Raw genomic sequence first — 15826 nt, forward strand, 5'->3', positions numbered from 1 at the left:
AAAGGTCTGACCAAGTTCTGGAGAATGAAGAAAGAACCCTATCTTTAGGTGGGAGGAGCAGCAAACTCATACTGTTAAGGGATGTGCATACAGAGATAAAAAAATAATTTGCAGCCATTTTTCCCAATCTACTGTAAAATATTAATTTAAAACTGCAAAGATAATATAACACTGTATGTTAACTACACTGGAATTAAAACTAAAATTTTAAAAAGCTGCAGAGTATAAAAATAAAACTGCAAGGATAATACGTTAACTATACTGGAATTAAAATAAATCTTTAAAAACCTACAGAATATAAAAAAATTTAACAAGTAAAACTGCACAGATAGAGGAGACTTTTATTAAGCCCCTACCATATTCCAAGTATCTTACCTATCTTATTTCATTTATTAATCATCATAGAAACTCTATGTGACATACACTATCCTTATTTTACAGTTAAGGATATCAAAAATCCAGAAACTTAATAACATATTCCAGTATCCATAGCCAACAACTGATACAACCAGCCTTCAAAAACTCAAGTCTGCATAATTTCAGAGATGATGTCATGCCACAGAAAGGGAAATATAAATAAAATTAATAAGTAATGAATCAATACATGCTAGAAAGACTGGAATGAGAAGCAATAGGAATTGTTTACTTAGGATAATGCTTTTTATTATCTATTGGTATGTAGCAAACTATCATAAAACTTAATGTTTAAAACACCAGTTTTTTAGCTTACAAATTTGTCTATCTGTAAATGGGGCTGGACACAGCTATGTAGTTTCTCTGATATTCTTGGACAGGCTCATTCATATGTCTGTAGATAGCTGATATCCAAGCAGTTTTGCCACTGGTAGGCTTGCTATTGGCTGAGGTCTGAAAAATGGCAGAAAAAAATTATTAGTGGAAGATAACAGAGCAGGAAAAAAAAAAAAAAACCTACTATAGGAGAATATGATACCAAAACAACTAGCAAAATTATCTTGTGAATCTTGACAAAATCATTTCCAGGTAGAATGTTGAAAGTTTTATTAGGCTTCTTTTGTTTCCTTTAATAATATAAAAAAAAGGAGAGATGAGCTAAAAAAAACTATTTAGTGATCAGAATTTAGAGGAAATACATAAGGAACAAAACTTCTCTTTATCCCTCGTCTCAAAAGTGGATCAAATATTCTCAAAATAAAAGATTTGTGTGGGACCTGGGTTACTCAGTTGGTTAAGGGTCTGCCTTCAGCTCAGGACATGATCCCAGGGTCCTGGGATCAGCCCCATTTGAGCTCCCTGCTCGGTGGGGAGTCTGCTTCTCCCTCTGCCTCTCCCCCGGCTTGTGTTCTCTCTCTCACTTTCTCTCTCAAATAAGGAAATAAAATATTTAAAAAAATAAAAGGAGACTTGGAGCCAAAGATCATTCTAATATGGCTCTGAGAATCTTCTTAAGGTCTACCATAGACTGAACACGTGTGTCCCACCACAATTCAAATGTCAAGATCTAATCCCCAATGTGATGGTATTTGGAAGTGAGATCTTTGAGAAGTGGCTAGATCATGATGGTGGAGCCCTCATCAATGGGATTAAGGTCCTTATAAAAGAGACCCTCCAGAGAGTAACCTCCCCGCTTCTGCCATGTGAGGACATGTTGAAAAGATACCTATCTATGAACCAGGTAGTAGGTCCTCACCATACAATGAGTCTGCTGGTACCTTAAACTTGGACTTTGTAGCCTCAAAACCGTGAGAAATAAATTTTTGTTGTTTATAAGCCATTCTGTCTGTGGTCCTTTGGTGTAACACCCTCAACTAAAACAAGACCCCAGAAATATTTTTGGTGTAGTAGACCTTCTCAACTTGAAAAATGGATTGTTTGGGTGCCTGGGTGGCTCAGTTGGTTAAGCGACTACCTTCAGCTCAGGTCATGATCCTGGAGTCCCAGAATCAAGTCCCACATTGGGCTCCCTGCTCAGCGGGGGGTCTGCTTCTCCCTCTGATCCTCTTCCCTCTTGTGCTGTCTCTCATTCTCTCTCTCAAATAAATAAATAAAATCTTAAAAAAAAGAAAAAGAAAAATGGATTCCCAATCCTCTTAAGGACATGGTTCTACAGCAGCCCAACACTGTCCCCAAAGTAGGGAGTACCTTTTATAAAAACATATGTAGGCATGACTTTCTTTAATTTTCAAATGGATAGAGTATAATCCACTGTTTAAAATCTTGTAAAGACTTTAAGGAATTTGATCAGAAAATGACCACAAGCTTGGACTAAGGGAGGCTGGAATTGCTCACACTGCAAATAGATCTTTGGACTTTTGCACCTCTTGGAAAAGAAGCAAGATGAGAAAGCTGTTAAGTTGCTGCCAACACAGGTTGTTTCTTATGAAAAGGGGAGAAAGCTCAGTGGGCAGAGTTCATAGCCCAGAGTTTAGCTAAGATATATGGGCTACCATGAACTAGATGGTTTCTCAATAGAAACCTTACAAGTCAAGAGAGAGTGGGATGATATATTAAATGAGCTAAAGGAAAAAAAAGAAAAGCCAACCAAGAATAACCAAGAATTGTTTACCTGGCAAAGCTGTCCTTCAAAAATGAACATCAGATAAAGACTTCCCAGTAAAACAAAACTTGAGTGAGTTTATTACCACTGTCTTGTCTTATAAGAAATGCTGAAAGGAGTCCTTCAAGCTGAAATAAAAAGATGTTAATTAGTAACATGAAAATTTACAAGATGGTAAAGGAGAGTATATAGTCATCAGAATACTCTAATACTGTAATATTGTGGAGTGTTAACCACTTAACTCCAGTATGATGGTTAAAGGACAGGAGAATTACAAATAACTATAGCTACAATAATTTGTTAATAAATACACAATATAAAAAGGGCTAAATTGTGCCATCAAAAGCATAAAATGAGGACGGGAGTGAAAGGATAGAGTTTTTATATGTGATTGAAACTAAGTTGTTATCATAGTACAAAAGACTATTATGTCTATAAGATGTTTGATATATGCCTCATGGTTACCAGAAAACAAAAGCCTACAAAGGATTCACAAAAGATAAAAAAGAAAGCATGCCACTACAGAAAATCATCAACTCACAAAAGAAGGAAGCAAGAGAGGAAGAGAGGAAAAAAAGAAGTATAAAACAAACAGAAAGCAATGAGATGGCACTATTAAGCCTTATATATAGAAAATCTGAAAAATTGCATCAAAAATCTGCCAAAACATATAAATGAATTCAGTAGAATTTCAGGATACAAAATCAACATAAAGAAATGAGTTGCATTTCTATACATTATCAATGAAGTATCTAAAAAAAAATAAATGGAGAAGAAGGAAAAGGAAATAATCCTACTCACAATAACACCAAAAACAATAAAATGCTTTGGAATAAATTCAACCAAAGAAACGAAAGATCTGTATGCTGAAAACTACAAGACTTTGAGGAAAGAAATTGAAGAAGACACAAATAAGTGGAAAGATATCCTGAGTTCATGAATTAGAAGAATTAATATTGTTAAAATGTCAATATTACCCAAAGTCATCTATAGATTCAATGCAATCCCTATCAAAATTCCAAAGGCTTTTTTTTCCACAGAAATAGAAAAAAATAATTTATAAGGAACCAAAAAAGACCCTGATTAACCAAAGCCATCCTGCGAAAGAAGAATAAAGCTGATTGTATCACATTTCCTGATTTCAAACTATAGTGTAAAATTATAGTAATCAAAACAGAATGGTTCTGGCATAAAAATAGAAACATAGACCAATGGAACAGAATTGCGAGCGCAGAAATAAACCCTCACATGCGCAATCAACTAATATTTGACAAGGAAGCCCAGAACACTCACTGCGAAAACATAATCTCTTCCATAAGAGGTGTTGAGAAAACTGGATAACCTCGTGTAGAAAAATGGAATTTTTCCCCATCTCATACCACTCACAAAAATTAACTTGAAATGGATTGAACACCTAAACTGAATGTTTTATGTTCATAAGAACTGAATCTGTAAAATTCCTATAAGAAAACCTAAAGAAAAACTTTCTTGACATTGGTCTTGGCAAGGCTTTTTGGGGTATGACATTAAAAAGACAAGCAATAAAAGCAAAAATTAGTAAGTAGGACTATATCAAACTACAAAGCATTTGCACAGAAAAAGAGATAATCAACTAAATGAAAAGGAAACCTATGGGAAGGGAAAATATTTGCAAATCATACATCTGATGAGGGGTTGATATAAAAAAATATATAAAGCCATAAAACTCAAAATCGAAAACAATACACAATTCTAATAAAAATGGGCAGAGAAAAAGAATATTTTTTCCAAAGAAAAAGACATATAAATGGTCAACAGATACACAGAAAGATGCTCAACATCACTATTCATTAGAGAAATGCAAATTGAAACCATAATGAGGTATCAGCTCACACCTGTTAGAATTGCTATCATCAAAAAGACAAGCGATACACATTGGTGAGAATATGAAAAAAAGGGAAATTATTTTATTCTGTGGGAATGTAAGTTGATATAATCACTATGGAAAACAGTATGAAAGTTCCTCAAACAGTTAAAAATGGAACTACCATATAATCCAGGAATCCTAGTTCTGGGTTTATACCCAAAGGAAATTAAAATGGGATCTTAAAGCAATATCTGCATTCTCATATTCATTGCAGTGTTATTCATAATAGCCAAGAAATTGAAGCAACCTAGGTATCTGTCAATGGATGAAGATATATATACAAAGGGAATATTATTCAGCCATGAGAAAGAAGAAAATTGTGCCATTTGTGACAACATGCCTAGACCTTAAGGCATCATGCTAAGTGAAGTAGTCAGAGAAAGACAAATACTGTATGATACCAAGTATGTGTGGAATGTAAAAAAGCCAAACTCAGACAGTAGAATGGAGGATACCAGGGGCTGTGGGGTGGGGAAATGGGGAGATGTCAATCAAAGGGTGCAAACTTTTAGTTATAAGACAAATAACGTCTGGAGATCTAATGTACAGCATGGTGATTACAGTTAACAATATTGTATTATATACTTAAAAGTTGCTAAGAGAGTAGATCTTAATGTTTTGACTACAAAAATGAAACAGTAATTATGTGACATGATAGAGGTGTTAGTTAAAACTAGGGTGGTAATAATTGTGCAATATGCAAATGTATTAAATCAACATATTGTATACCTCAAACTTACACAATGTTATATGTCAATTATATCTCAAAAAAGCTGGAAAAATAAATATTTATTTCCCATAGAGAGAGTGATTAAAACAAAGACACTTGAAATGTGAAGAGAGTAAATGTGCCAGTCTGGATGCTTCAGTAGTCAATATTCAAACTGACAATTCTCTCTATAAGTTCCAATCATTTTAGCTTTTTTCAGTTTCAGTAATGGATCATAATAGGATGTCTAGAACTCTGATAACCAAGTACAACTTCCAACTCAAAGATCTCTTATCATTCTTTTTTTGGATGTATGTGTTTCCAAAAGCTTGTGAATTTCTTGAATGGTTCATTTTCAGTGTATTAATGGTAGCAAAGAAGCACTGCCTCTTGGCAGACAATTATTTCTTACAGATGTTGTACCCATTATCTGGCTCTGGTGGAAATCTCAGTTATTAACAACTCTCTGGGGATAGCTCACCACTCTTTTACATCATATTCATGACGCTCTTAGCCAAACAGTCAGCAACCTCTGAGTTGTAGCTGTTTCAGTCCTCTGTTAATCATTTCCACTGGACACCAGGCCATCCTGAAGAGTTAGATATAGCAGTAATATCTGTCAGTTTACAATTTGAGCAGAGGAGATTCAGGATTCGTGAACTGGGCTTTGGAGCTCCAGAGGCCATGGCTACTCTTAGTTAAGGTACATGGCAGGAGTTGGGTCTCTCCAATGGCAGATTCAGACTGTCAAATTGGAGTCTGAGAGAAGAGAAGCTCTAAAGGGAAATGAAACTGACTATGAAGGCAGAGTTGATTCCAAAAGCTAGATGGAAGCATAGCACTGATAGATAAATCTTCTGCTGAGACCTCTGTCATCAAGGCTAAGGGAGCTAACTTCAATGGCAATATTTAAAGTCATGGGTTATATTTAAATACATCCATAAGAATTAAATCTGCAGGAGTTACCACTCCTTAACATTTTTTCAAGAAGTTTAAGGAACAAGCTCATGAAGGATAATTCCAATACTATGGAGAATAATTCCAATTCCTAAAAACGACTTCAGTTGCTACCTGGAATTTGGTCATGGTACGTGAACACAGCTCATCATATAGTTGTACCCTCCGCCTCATGCAAACAGTTCTCAAATGTCACAATACCTCTGAAATACAACCCAGTTTTACATATTAAAAAGAAGAATTTCATGAGGTACCTGGGTGGCTCAGTTGGTTAAGCTCTTGATTTTGGCTTTGGTCATGATCTTAGGGTTGTGAGATGGAGCCCCACGTCCAGCTCCATGCTGGGTATGGAGCCTGCTTGATTCCCTCTCTCTCTCTCTCTCCCTCTGCCTCTCCCCAACCCCCTCTCTAAAATAAATAAAATAAAATAAAATAACAATAATAATAAATAATAAAAATAAGACTTTCTTGTATGACTTTAAAGTCAATAATGTTTTTGAGTGTATTCATTTTTAGAAGTTCTGAAACTATCCTTTAAGAGTCAACAAAATTAGGATTAAAAAGTGAGATGAAAGAATTAGCTTTAGGATAATCCACATTTCTCTACAGAGAACAAACTGATGGTTGTTAGAGGGAAGGGGCTGGGGAGGGTGGGCAAAATGAGTGAAGAGGAGTGGGAGATACAGGCTTCCAGTTATGGAATAAATAAGTCAGGGGAATAAAAGGCACAACATAAGGAATACAATCAATGATATTGTAATAGTGTTGCCTGGTGACAGATGGTAGCTACACTTGTGGTATAGAGAAGTTGAACCACTATGCTATATATCAGAAACTAATGTAACATTGTGTGTCAACTACACTCAAGTAAAAACATTGAAATAATCTATGTTTCTCAACACAGCTAAAAAAGCTAATCACAATAAATACAAGGTAAACACATTCCCTTATACATCTTTAAAATTATTCTAAATAAGAGCTAACAGTCAAAGGGAAAAGCAATTAATGATAAAATCATATTATCAGATTGATTTTTAAAGTTTAAATAATTTATGGTGGAATATTGCCAAGACATTTCTTTTATTAAACTCAAGATATCGCTTAGTATGTTTTCATTTTAACTTTGATGAAACAGAAAAGCAAATAACTCCTAAATATTTGTTTCCATAATAAAAGAGTCTTCCTACCCCCATTTAAAGTAAAATGTTGTTTCCTGTTTTGCTGCACGCATAAACATTTGCATTCGAAGTTACTGAAATGAGACATGTGAACAAAAGCATAAGCAACTCAAAAGAAATCACATGAAAAACCATACTATAAGCTTCTATGAGTTAATTTTTTTTTTCAAAGTTGGCTGTAGAACTTTGTGGTTTGGTTCCCATTCAGTAAATATTCCCAGTGTTTATATAATGCCAAGCAAAAGAAAGTCTGCTGAGAAATTTGCTGGTAGGATTGAAAATTTAAATTAAATCCTTCAAACCAAAATGGAATATTTTTAAAAATTCTCTTAAATAAAAAGCATATGCTTAAAATATATGAACTATAAGTAATCATATACACAAAATTTTCACCTAACAAAGACTTTCTTTTTAGTTTAATGGTATTTAAAAAAATGAAAACTATTCTGATGACAAGTTTTTATCTTCATATCTGGAATAATGTTTAATTATCTATGAAATTTGTAATTGACAAAAATATATATGTTGACTTTTACAACCACAATGGATTCCATAATGAATGATGTGTCACCATTTTTTTTCATGCTTACTTTGGTTTTCTTTTGGAAACTACAATCATTATAGGTTTTTGGAATTTTCAGAGGCACTGTTGTGTCTCGAGGATTCAGTAATTCTCAAAAATAAAAATACCGACATTAAGAAATATTCACTGACATATGGTAGATTCCTGGATATGCAATGGTCCACGAAACGTGGAAAGTCTGCCATCATACTGCATGCCACAACCTGTCAGAGCTATAGCCATGCTAAAAATCATTGAAATGAGGTTGACAACCTTCCCAGACACCAGAACATATAATTCAAAATTTGAATCAAGTCCCAGGAGTTTTGAAACTACTCTTTGATCACCATCATACTGAAGCAACATTTCGTGCTAAGTGATAAAGAACACACTAACTGAAGCATCTGGTGACAAGGAGAACGTAGTTTAGTTGCAGTGTTTAGTAAGAACTTCTCTTTTCAGAAATATATTTTCAAATTTTATGATTTCAAAAGGGCATTTAAAGGTAAGTTCTCCTCCTACTTTGCCCCAGTTCCCGTGTTTAATAGCAGTGTTTCTAACTCCTCATATATTCATCTGGAATATATCTATGGATATGCAGGTAAATTTAAATACACTTTCTTAATTTCTCCAGTTTTTCACACATATTATAGCATATGTATAGTTTTTGGCACCTTGCTCATTTTTTTCATTCTGCAATTCATATATTTGAATATCTTCCCACTTAAATACATATATTTTTGTTCTTTTTTCCTTACTGATAAATCTTACTTAATTTTGTGTAAGAAATAATCTTATTTAATCATTTAAATAAATAAAGACATCATATTTATCTACTCAGGTAACATTCCATGTGTGAAATTTATTAAACAGATTCCTTTGATGAATATTTGCTAAATTTTTGCTATTAAAAAAAAACACAACACAACAAAACTCCTACAGTGAGTAGCCATTATATCCATTACACACACATACACAAGTACACATCTGTAAGATGAACTCCTAAAAAATGGCATTGCTTTTCCACAGGCCAAGTGCATTCTCACCTCGGTAGTTATTACCAAATACCCTCTACATAATTTGTACCAAATTATCTACTTATGTAGATGCCTATTTTTCATATTCTCAGCAACTAAGTGTATTATTGATCTTTTTGATCTTCCCAGCAACAAAGGTCAAGACTGGTAGCATTAATTTTTCTTTTCCCTCTATTTTGATCAGTATGGTTGATGTTAAGCCTATTAAAGTGACTTGGCACTTAAGGTGTTGAAAAAGACAAGAAATGAAGAAGGCAAAAAAGGAAGGGAGAAGAGGAGAAGGAGAGGAGAAGGAAGGGAAGAAACAAGGTAGGGAGCAAGGGAGGGAGGCAGGAAGAGGGTGGGAAGCAAGCAGAGTAGTAGTAGCCCATGCTCCAGGTGGGTGGGAAAGAAGGAGCCAGGTGTGGCTGAAGCAGTGACTGCATATGTGTGAGGGGCAGGCTGGGCTTAGTAGGTTGGTGCCAGTGAGTAGAATTTAAACCCAACACATTAGATAACCACTATCAGAGTTTTCTAAGTGGAGAAGTTCATTGATAAGCTTAGTATTTAAGAATGATTGGTAATTGCTGGATCGTACAGTAGCTCTATTTTCAACTTCTTGAGGAAACTCCAGCAATTGCACTACTGAGTATTTACCCCAAAGATACAAATATAGGGATCCGAAGGGGTACATGTACCCTGATGTTTATAGCAGCAATGTCCACAATAGCCAAACTGTGGAAAGAGCCAAGATGTCCATCAACAGATGAATAGATAAAGAAGATGTGGTATATATATACAGCCATCAAAGGAATGCAGCCATCAAAGGAATGAAATCTTGCCATTTGCAATGATGTGGATAGAACTGGCGGGTATTATGCTGAGCAAAATAAGTCAATCAGAGAAAGACCTGTATCATATGACCTCACTGATATGAGGAATTCTTAATCTCAGGAAACAAACTGAGGGCTGCTGGAGTGGTGGGGAGTGGGAGGGATGGGCGGCTGGGTAATAGACATTGGGGAGGGTATGTGCTATGGTGAGCGCTGTGAATTGTGCAGACTATTGAATCACAGACCTGTACCTCTGAAACAAATAATACATCATATGTTAAAAAAAAAAAGAAGAAGAAGATAGCAGGAAGGAAGAGGGGGGGAATTGGAGGGGGAGATGAACCATGAGAGACTATGGACTCTGAGAAACAAACTGAGGGTTCTAGAGGGGAGTGGGGTGGGGGATGGGTTAGCCTGGTGATGGGTATTAAAGAGGGCATGTACTGAATGGAGCACTGGGTGTTATATGCAAACAATTAATCATGGAACACTACATCAAAAACTAAGGATGTAATGTATGGTGATTAACATAACATAGTAAAAAAATAAATAAATTTAAAAACATCTAACTAAAAAAAAGTTAAAAGGCAATTAGGTTAGAAGTATTAGATGTAAAAGCCAATATCAAGGAAACAAGACAAATATACAATAAAGAAAATCAACAAATTAAAAAAAAAAAAAAACGATTGGTAAGACAAGATGGTATGTAGTGAAAGGGGCCCAGAGACGGAGAGATTGGTCATGTGCTATTTGGATCATTTTTTCTTGAGCTAATATGCATGGGGAGGGCAGAAAAGGCAAGCAGCTGAACTTGGTGACTGTGTATTGGAGATGAATGAATGAATGATGACTTCAATATTTTCAATCCTATTATTTTAACTCTCCTCGAAGAAAACAGGGTTTCCGTTTTTATGAAAGCCAGGGAAACAAGTGATACATTTGGCCAAAGAATGTCTTTCCCCTCTGCCAATATAATTGACAAAAGGAATCCAGACATATAACAATTTATGATCTAAAATACTGAATATGTCCGGTCAATGGAATGACTGCGTATATTCAGTGGTAAGTCAGGGAAGGGGTCTTTAACCCCCTCTACCCAGATAATCTTGATCTGTAACTTCTTTCCACAACTAACCTAACTAGACCTACAACTGATGTGGAGCAGAGATGTCACAACACATATACAGATAGCTTCAAGATAACCTGTTCAACTTTTCCCGTCACCAAATCACCGACCCTGAGTCTCTAACGTGGGAATTCGGAAGATGTCATTGATTGTCTCTATTTAGAGATAAGATCATCATATCTCTATCTATAGATCATCTTATCTGATCACTGTTTCTGTGTGGAATTTGTGTGTCAGCTCCATGACGGCAGGGCTGTTTTCTTCCTCTTTTGTGCATTGCTGCTTTCTCAGTACCCAAAGTGGTATGGGGCATATCAAAGATACAGATTCGATTTAAATATGTAAACATTTAAATATCTGTTAAATATCTCTTAAATGGATCTCTATGTTGGACAGCTAATTGTACAATAGGATTTGGGGGTAGCAAGCGGGTGCCAACCAAACAGCTCCATCTCTCACCAGAAAAGAAAGTTTGCTCTGTTTCTTTTAATGCTGCCACAGCAGCCTAGTGACCTCATCGGTGAGTCTGTTGTCCCTGCAGATCAAGTCTTCTGAATATGATTTTTATGTTGTTGGAGTTTTTTAATGTGTTATTATGTGTGATTTTTGTATGTTTTATTATTATTTTTTTGCAATGTGCATTTACAATACCGTTATTTTTGTGTGTTGAATGTTAGCAATCTGGCGGTTTGAGTCAATTGAAAAGCATTTAACTTTGTTTTTCTCTCACATTCTCTGAGCCCACCCAAGTGCACTGCAATCCATCAGGGCAGGAAACCCTGCATTTTGTATGCCAAAGGATTTGGAATTGATTTAGCTGTACCTGGATCCAAGTTGATTTCTCTTGAAACTCCCAGGCTTAACTATTTAAGTCTATAGCACACTAAACGCTTAGCTCTACAAATTCGCGGACATTCACTGGCCTGGCTCTAATTTTAACTTGGAGTTAGTACTTTTTTTTCATTTGGGATTAATGAAAAAGCAAAAAATATTTGTCAGAAAACCACTCAAAATGCTAAATTTAATGTCACAACTTCTGCTGTGGAAAAAGTTAATTTTCTCAGCCTTCGTGAAGTCTGAATTTTCATCCACAGATATGAGGCCATGATATTTCCTCCAGAGCTATCTTTCTTTGCTTCTCTTCTTTTGGCCAGATTTACTTTGCTATGAATTTCCTCAATGTGGGTGGAAAGGTTAAAGCAGTAAGAACTTGCAGTTGCTGACCTTCCTTGTAGCCCGATTTCTGTAGGCCGTTGGGCTGATGTGGCAGCCTGACTCTCTAGGGCTTACAGGAAAAGTGTTCTGTTCCGGAAGCTGCTGTGAGCCAGTGGCTATGAACTTGTGGCCCAACCGCAGGGAATTGGGAACTTCTGAGTTAGAGCCCAGACTCAACTGAGGCTCACTGAGTGACCTCAAGCAAGTTACTTAACATTGGCCTGTCCCTCATTTTCCAGCTGTAAACTGGGAAAAGATAATATTTACTCATGCAAGGTTGAGCAGTTTGCAAGTTGTTCCTGCGATACTCTGGGTTACTTTTCATATATGTTTGCTTGTTTGTTTATGTGTTTGTTGTTTTTAATAACAATTTTAAAAGGAGAATAGGATTGCAACATTTTTTTAAAGATTGACAGATAAAAATTTTCGTAATTTGAAATAAACTAAATTAAGTCACTTGACTACACATGTATAAAAATCAACACGTGTAATCTTTTTCGAGCTGCACGTAACACTCAGATACTCTTCTGCCAATCATAATAGGACTCTAATGAGGACAGTTTTGTTTTGTTTTTTTAATTTTATTTTGGTTGTTTTTTTCTCCTTAACTTACATACACACAATTTATAAGAGTGCCTATTAGATAATAGATGCTTAATAAATATTTGCTGAATAAATGAAAGAACAAATGAATGAATGAAAAATTAAATAATGGTTCAAGAAAATTATAGACAAGGTAGAGTTCTTGGTAATATGTGTAGGAGTTTTTTTTCTTTTTAATTAAGCAAGAATTATAATCATGTCAGAAAATAAAAAATAAGTATAGAAATTATAATATCAATTTATTGTACTATAGAATTCTTTATTCACTCTTTGACTACATGCCATACAAATATGTCTTGTAAAAATCTAAAGAGTTTACAGAATTTAACTTACAATATCCTGTTCTGTACATTTTCATATCCTAAAGAATCATAAAGTATTTACTAATACCTTTTTTTAATAACATGCTTTGATTCAGAGACATTACAAGAGCAGAGAAAGTCATTTGACAAAAATACACAAAGGAGTTATTTAGCTGAAATAAATATTTTTAAAATGTGAAAAGAATGGGCAATTTTATATAAAGGATATAATACTATTGATATAATACCAAAGCTTTTAAAAAATTTTTATTTAGTGACAAAATCTATTTTTGTTATTTTTAAATATTGCCTGAATGTTTAAAAGTAATTTAACATTTACTCAGTTGATATCTGGAATTTTCGTATTTTAATCCGTTCCGATTGATTGAATTTCAATCAAATTCTATAATTTGGGGTTTTACTTTATCAAAATCTTTGAATGTCTTCAGGGCACCTGGATGGCTCAGTCAGTTAGGTCTGCCTTTGGCTCAGGTCATGATCCCAGGGTCTCGGGATCGAGTACCACATCAGGCTCCCTGCTCAGCAAGGAGTTTGTTTCTCCCTCTACCTGGGCCCCCCGCTCATCTCTCTCTCTCTTTCTCTTTCCTTCATGCTCTCTCTCTCTCCCTCAATTAAATAAATAAAATCTTTAAAAAAATCTTTGATGTCTTTAAAAGAAAAACTAACACATTATAATAGTAGAGTTTAGGCTGGAATAAGAGGAGATTTGCTTATCCTTTTATAAAAAATATAATAAAAATGTCTTCTTCAGCTGAGTATTTCACATTCTTTTTTCTGTTGGAATTTATGAATTGCACTGGCAATGATTCATTTGTTGTAAGCAACTGAACCAAGGTTGGGTGGGGGTTTTTCTTACCTGAACTTGCCATGATTGTTCTTAATGAGAGTAAAATAAATACCTTCATTAATGTAGATATGCTTGAAAGATATTATAGGAGTGAAGATTGCTGTTGACAATTTGCTCTGAATATAAATAACTTGCAAAAAGTACTCAGGTTCTTATAAACTGTTTTTCTTCTCTTTTCTGTTATTCTTCTGAAGGTCATGAAAGAAAGCCTCCAATTAGAGGTAATAGCTTTAACACCCTTCTTTCCCAGTTAATCTTTTTTTCATAATAAGCAAGTGTATTTACAAACAGTGTATCTTTGTATTAGTTTTCTATCGCTGCTGTAACAAATTACCACAAACATGCAGCTTTAAACAATGCCAACTCATGATCTCACAGTTCTGTAGGTCAGAAGTCTGGGTGGGCTCACCTGAGGCTCTCTACTGAGTCTCCAGAGGCCAAAATCAAGATGTTGGCAGGTAAGGGCTTTTATCTGGAAACTCTAAAGGAGAATCCACTTCCTAGCTCATTCTGGCTCCAGACAGAATCCAGGTTCAAGGACTTAAGAAATTTAAGAAGTTTACTTATTATATCAAGAGACTAGTTCACCTTTCAACTGAGGATTGGGGTACCAGTTTCCTTGCTTGTTGTCAGCTGGGGCTTGCATTCAGCTTCTAGAGTCCTCTCTCCGGTCTTTTTATGAGACCTCTACGTCTCACAATCAGCAAAACCACATCATATCCTCTCACACTTCAAACCTCTCTGTCTTATCTTTATCCCTGTCTCCAGCCAGAGAAAGTTCTTTACTTTTAAGGGCTCATATGACTAGACTGGACCCACCTGGATAATCTATGGTAACCTCCCTATGTAGAAGTCACTGATTTTAATTACATCTGATATTTATTTATTTATTTAGCTATTAAATATAATATATTCAAAGGTTGAGGGGATGGATATCATTAAGAAGTCTTTCTGCCTGTCACATTCTTGAATCCACTAATTGGTAAGAATGTTAGAATAAATGGATAAAAAACTTACAATCTCTCTCATAATTTAGAGAGAACAATGGAATATTTATAAAGAATCACAGATTTCAATAGACATTTTAGAAACAGGAAATGATGAGGCAAATATTTTGGGAGACTTGGCTCAGTTTGTGAGGATAGAGCCTCTAAGTGAGGAATCTAGAAATATGTAGGTCATACTAGTTATCTGAATAGAACAATAAAAATTTAGGGGCAAACCTCAAAAGAGTTACAGAAAATGAAGCATGAATTATAGGGAATGAAGAGTCGGAATAGAGCTGCATTTCATGGTGACAGAATTAGTGATTGCAAATCATTTATAAGAAGCTAAGCATATAAGACTAAAAATTCCCATTGGCATATTGCTTTATAGTTTTAAAAGTGTTTTTGATTATAAAAATTATTGTAAGATACAGCTCAGAATTCTCTGGAGAATTTTACTTTGTTTTTTAGCAGAAACACTGAACATAAAATAGATGTGTTTAGCCATTTGCAAATTTCTGGGAAATTAAGAAATTTACTTATTTAACAAGAGAATCGTTCAGCTTTCAATAAGCACACCAAAATACTACAAACCTAGGAAAATTAAATAATAAACTATCTAATGAAGAAATGTGCAGTAATTTCCATAGAGCCTTGGTTAAGAATTTGCCCATCTACTTCAATGTCCAAAAGGTCCTTTTTGGGTATTTAAAATTCTGCAGGCATCTCGGTAAGTGAACCTCATCTTGGTTGTCAAAAAGGTACATTTGAATGCACATCATATTTAGAGATGTTTTTCTTTAAGTTTACTGCATACTTTTCTGGTTTCCCAACTGGCCTTGACATTCTTATGTGCTAAAAGATGATATATAAGCATGATTAAAATAATTCAGCTCCATTGTATATATGAACCACATCTTCTTTATCCTTTCATCTGTTCAAGGACATTTCGGCTCCTACATCAAAAACTAATGATTTCCTATATGTTGGCTAATTGAACATAATAAAAAATAATAATAATAATTCAGT

The 15826-nt window shown here is 34.8% G+C and overlaps 1 long non-coding RNA gene across 1 annotated transcript in view; it reads right to left on the reverse strand.

The window, feature by feature from the left end:
• Positions 1-652: 652 nt before the first annotated feature.
• The window catches only part of LOC113915787, a 67802-nt gene continuing 52628 nt past the window's right edge, over positions 653-15826 (reverse strand). The window contains exons 3-4 of the long non-coding RNA XR_003517809.1: positions 2546-2664; positions 653-867 (exon numbers count right to left, since the gene is read on the reverse strand). This is a non-coding gene — a long non-coding RNA (uncharacterized LOC113915787). The remainder of the gene's footprint in view (positions 868-2545; positions 2665-15826) is intronic.

This window comes from Zalophus californianus, chromosome 1 (assembly GCF_009762305.2).
Source record: "Zalophus californianus isolate mZalCal1 chromosome 1, mZalCal1.pri.v2, whole genome shotgun sequence".
NCBI classification, from domain to species: Eukaryota; Metazoa; Chordata; class Mammalia; order Carnivora; family Otariidae; genus Zalophus; species Zalophus californianus.